Genomic DNA, 5,519 nt, shown 5'->3' on the forward strand with positions numbered 1-5,519 from the left:
AAACTGATCGAAAACCATACCTGCTTCTGCGGAAGTTCCAAAACAGCATCACTGAAGTCAGAACCTTGAATTATAGCACCTCCAAGCTAGAATCTATTTTTTTCCGTTTATTAAAATTGCACATAAAATGCTAAATAAAATACTAAATAAAAAATATAGAGGTTTTACCATTTATTTTTATAATATATAAAGATTTTATTAAATATTTCAATTAAATTTTAAAATATTAAATAAAAAATAAAAAATTTATTAAAAAATCGGCGAATAAAATTAAAATCAAATCAAATTAAATCAGTTTGATTCACATTTATTTCTGTAAAAATTAATTTAATTTATTTTTATAAATATTAAAATTTTAACTTTTAATTTTTTTATATTAATTTAATTTTAAATTAAATTTATCGAAATATATATATGATTTTTTTAATAAAAATATTAATAAATATCATTTATTTTTTTAATGATATGTCTTAATATCATTGGCACAAATGGAGCGGTGCACATAATCTCTTAGTAGATAAAAGGAGTGTGTTTTATATAATTCGTCTAAAATAAATACCTTATATAATTATTTAAATTTTACCTCATCTTTATTTATATTTCATGTATTTCATCATTAAATTCAATTTTCATAATTGAATAAAAAATTGAATTTTTAAATAACTAATTTAACAGTAATTATTAATAAAGTTATTTTCTATAATTATTTTGCTTTTACTTGATTTATATTTTGTTCACCAGTAATTAGATTTCGTCAATTACGTAGTTATTGAAAAGTTCAAATTTATTTTATAAAATACGAAGTTATGAAAAGTTTTACAAATAAATTAATTTCTTTTAAAAAATAAAATTACCATAAACTCCCACTACTTTCGTGTAAAATACATCTATTTATAGTTCACCCGTAAACCGTTGCCGATCACCGCCAGGACTCCCTCGCGCCGATAGAAAAGAAAGAAAGAGGAACGCTGGGGTTTACCTTTTCTAGTAGGAAAATTGATTACTCAGAAACTAAATGGGACTAAAGAGTTTTTAAACAAAACAGAGGTCAGTTTGCGGATTTGCGTTTAAACTTACATTAGATTTTCTGTTCATCAGTCTTTCTTCATGTTATATTCATGGTATTACAACTTTCTATCCGAAAGGAAATTGTCTTCCTTTGGTTTCTATCAGTATTAATTAGAAATATTTATGGTTTAGCTGTTATTTTGCCTATCTGATTGATTTCCCATTTGTATTTTTCATATGCCATGTAGAGAATCTACTAATTTTCTGGATTAATATTGTTTGAAGTTCCTGGGTTTCAAGTTATTGTGCAGGAAAATGATGTTGTTCCTTGATTTAGATTGCAATTTGTCAGTTTATAAAATAAAGTTTGGTTTCTCAAGCAAATGTGTGTTCTTCCTGTCTTATTGATGAAAATTATCGTATGATATGGTTTGATTAACAGTGTGTTGCCAGAGTTTTTAGAGGTAAATATGGGTTTTTAAATTAGTGCCTGTGGGAGGAAGACTTTTTTAAAGGAGGTGAGGTTTCACTTTAACATACCAAATTAGTAGATTTAGAAGTTCTGATACCTCACCTTTTGATACATTATTTTGCTTCAAAAAACCTCTCTTCATTCTATTGAGGCTGCATTGTGCTGTATGAGGAACCATAAAACTTCTGTTCGGAATCGAAAAATCAGGAAATGCATATTTCTTTTGCTTGCTAGTTTTTGGTTTTAGTCATTCTTATGGGAATCACTTTGGGTAATACAGATACGTAGTAGATAATTAGATATGTTCAAGTTGTAGAGGATCAACTATGCTTTTGGAAAACAGAGATTATTTTCTTTGAAAATGAGGCATTGGATGTTGAGTGTGCTTCTCCTAACATCTTAATCAAGCAAAGAAAGAGGACAATAGTGGCTCTTGGAGATTTCCAATAAGTTGCGGTCCCTCTAAAAGATTTTCCTGTGAGGTGCTGAAAAACTCAGTTCACATTGGGGTGCGGGGCACAACAGATTCAAACTCTAAAACATGTTAATCGTTCCAACTGATAATAATAGGGAAGAGCTTGGATTGGTAACAAAGGTCGAACTGTTGCAAATATTTTTGCAAGATGGTTCATCTTTTAAAATTTTAGTTTCTGAAGCCGCTGAATTGCCAAGAAAAGCTGTGACCAGGGGAAAGATTTCAGCTATTTGCCTAGGGGCCGTTGAAGAAAGACTCTTATTGCTTTATAGATACCAATAGATTAGGTTACAGTATATGACTGTGCGGTTGTCGAAACCGGTTAAAAATAACCTTTTTAGTTATCAACAATTTTACAACCGCAGATAGTGGCAAAAGGATCGAATCCATAGGGAATTGATACTTATTTATTTTCCTTAACAAGACAAAAAAAATAAACTGAAAATAAATAAACTGAAAGCAAAATGAAAGGGAGAGGTTTTTGAAATTGATTCAATTAAACTAATAATGAAAGCATTAAAGTAAAGTGAATAATTAAAGTAAAGGAATTCAAATATGAGAAAGGCTTTAGTTGAAGAATCCACTTCAGTTGTTGGGATTGATTATTGATACTTAGGTTCCTTTGTTTGATTCAATAAATTAGTTATGGAGATGGAAGACGCTTTTTATTACCATATCCCTCTTTAAGCATAAATTAATTAAGGAATCTCCTCTAACTAATCACTAATCAACAAGTTGTTAAGGAATGTCCTTGGGCCTTTGGCATCTAACAACTGTCAATTGTATTAAGAAAAATAGAGAGGCCTAATTCTAGCTATCCAAACGCACGGTGATATTGCTAGATCATATAATGTCTTTAGTTTTTACACCAAGAGTTACTTATGTTACAATCCAAGCAATTACAGGCTTAAAACTATCCAAACTAACAAATTATTACTTTGCAATCAAGAATTAATTGGCCCTATTGATCTAAACCACAAAGCAACAATGGAATTAAGCATGAAATTGCATAAATATTGAAAAACAAAAGATAAACAATGTATGTTCAGATCTTCCAATCCATAAAACATCCAAAGTTTTAACTAATCTTCAACTAGAAAAAAGAGTTTCAGCCACTCATGGCTGAAACAAAATAAAAAAAATAAAGAAAGAGAAGGAGAAGTGGCCGGCGGCCTTGGAGTAGAAGGGAGGCTTGCGCCGAATCTGAGATGGGAAAGGAGTGTGGCCAGCGCTTGTTGATGCTCTTATATTGGCGTGCGGCTTGCTTGATCCCAAAGTAAGAGGAGAAGAGTGTTGCCCTAAGTTTCCTTGTGAGGTGGAGCCTCCTTTTGAATTTCGAATTTTGAATTTTGAATGCTTGAGTGGCAAGTGCATCTTCTTGAGATTTGGCTTCCTGAATAGGCAGAACTGAATGTTGAGGTGTCTTCACATTTTAAATAAGGGAAGGAAGATTTGAAATTTGAATTTCAAATTAATCTGCTAACTGCGCTTTCCTTATTTATCTTCGCTACTGCACTTTCCTTATTTACTGCACTTTCCTTATTTGACATTTTTCTTATTTGGCTTTACTTCAGCTGCAACTTCGCTTGGGCAAACTACTTGTTTTCTTTTATCCTCTTTTAGGCAGTTTTAAGAGTATTTTCTCCAAATTACCTCTTTATATCATTTTCTGCAAAATAAAATTAAAACCACAAAATTAGACAGAAAAAGTGTAAATTAACATTAATAACGTCATGATAAAATGGTCTAAACATTTGGACTGATCATTATACCACATGTTGAAAACACATTGTTAAGAAAGAAAGGAGAGATATCTAGGATGGGCATCAAAGGAATGTATTGAGTACTGGTGAAAGTAGTTTGGAGTTTCCTGGACATAAGTTGATAGTGCAGAGGGTTGATGGCTGCAACAAATTGTGCACGAGAAATGGGAAAAGGTGGTCCAGATCGAAACTAACCAGTGGTCTGTCAAAAAGCAAGCCGAAGAAGCTTTAATGTAGTAGGAGATCAATTTTATATGCTACAAGGAAAACCATATTTAAGGATTTACTTATCCACAATTGCTACATCCACAATAAGAAGCTACAATTTTGCTGTGGAAATTTTGACCAGACCATAACAGAGTTGCTCTATTACTAAATGATGGACTCTTAAAAGTTTACCTGTCAAAATTTGCCTTTTATTCAACTGTTTTCTCCAGGTATGCACACAATGCACGAGCAGAATTTGTTCTTAAAGTTCATTCGATAAGAAGAATTACTATTTGCCACAACCCCAAATTGTCTTTTGTTTTTTTTTTTAACCGCACAGTACTCAGCTGTGCAGTATATGCATGGTTCACTTATACAACACTAAATTCTGATGTGGATTTTTCTGCCAAGTTACGGTGCAAAATTTATCTACTATCATCCATGATTTTCAAATTATATTTGCTCAGTTAATAGGCTAGAATTAACCGTTTTCTTTGCTGTTATGGTGGGTATATCCCTCTACTTTTACAGATATTGAATCAGACACGAACTTGTAGTTAGTCCAGACTCATTGGTAGTTGGTACTTCTAGATAATGCAAGTGAACTGGTTTCAAGACCCCTTCCCATTCACATGCATTGCTTTTCCTCATAGGGGGGAAAAACTCATTTAGTGATTCAGAACACCAGAATGCTTACGAAATTAATGTAGAAGCCTTGTAAAACACAGCAAACCTGAGATCTGCAGAACCAAACTGAGCTGCTGATCCCATATTCACCATGAAGCTCAGCTGCATACTGGTTAAGATCAGCAAGTAAACCAGAGCTAAAAGTAACTTACAGCTGCGAATGCAGTTGATTCGAGTTGGATACAGAACTACTGACCTTGTACCCAGTTGTGGAGCAATCTTCCTTTTCAAGGACAATTCAGTCAGCTTTAGGAAATATTAATATCACCAACTCTCTAGTAAGATCAGTATATGTACTTGCCAAGAAATTGGCCTTCTCCTTGCGTATTTAATTGAGCTCTGTGGAAAGGCATAGAGTGTGGATTTTGATGGTATGGAGATTTTGAGGACGAAGTGGACAGGTGTTGAGGAATTTAATGGACAATGGAGAGATACAAGTGAATGCCATCGCCAAAATTTATTGTCATGCAGGAGAAGCATATGCAGAAAGAGGGGAAACGAAGCGTAACCTTGTCGTTCATCACTCCATCATCATTCACTTGTTTTTGCATCGGCTAGGATAGACGCATGTTTAACACTGGCACTGATTGACTTCTTGACGGGCCTTGCCCGCGACCATTGGGCTCTGATGCAATGGCCCGGCTTTAGGGTTCTCAGCCTTTGGGCTCTAGTGACTCCTACATGGTGGACCATGAAGATGTCGGTTGAAGCGTTAATTTACGTGTGATTTAAACCTGCATCACCTGGACTGGACAAAAGTAGTTAAGCCCAATCCCCAGGCATGATATCGCTAATGGAAATGTATCTTAATTCATTTTTTTAGTTAATTTATATTGAATGTATTTGATTAATGATAATTAATCTTTTTTAGACAAATTTGATATACTTATATCTAAAATTATTTGAG

The 5,519-nt window shown here is 33.1% G+C and overlaps 1 long non-coding RNA gene across 1 annotated transcript; it reads left to right on the forward strand.

Moving 5' to 3' along the window:
- The first annotated feature begins 852 nt into the window (after window positions 1-852).
- On the forward strand, window positions 853-5,519 carry LOC122722411. The gene is made up of 2 exons (XR_006349374.1): window positions 853-1,047; window positions 4,457-5,519. It is a non-coding gene; the product is annotated as an uncharacterized LOC122722411 (long non-coding RNA).

Source organism: Manihot esculenta, chromosome 2 (assembly GCF_001659605.2).
Source record: "Manihot esculenta cultivar AM560-2 chromosome 2, M.esculenta_v8, whole genome shotgun sequence".
NCBI lineage: Eukaryota > Viridiplantae > Streptophyta > Magnoliopsida > Malpighiales > Euphorbiaceae > Manihot > Manihot esculenta.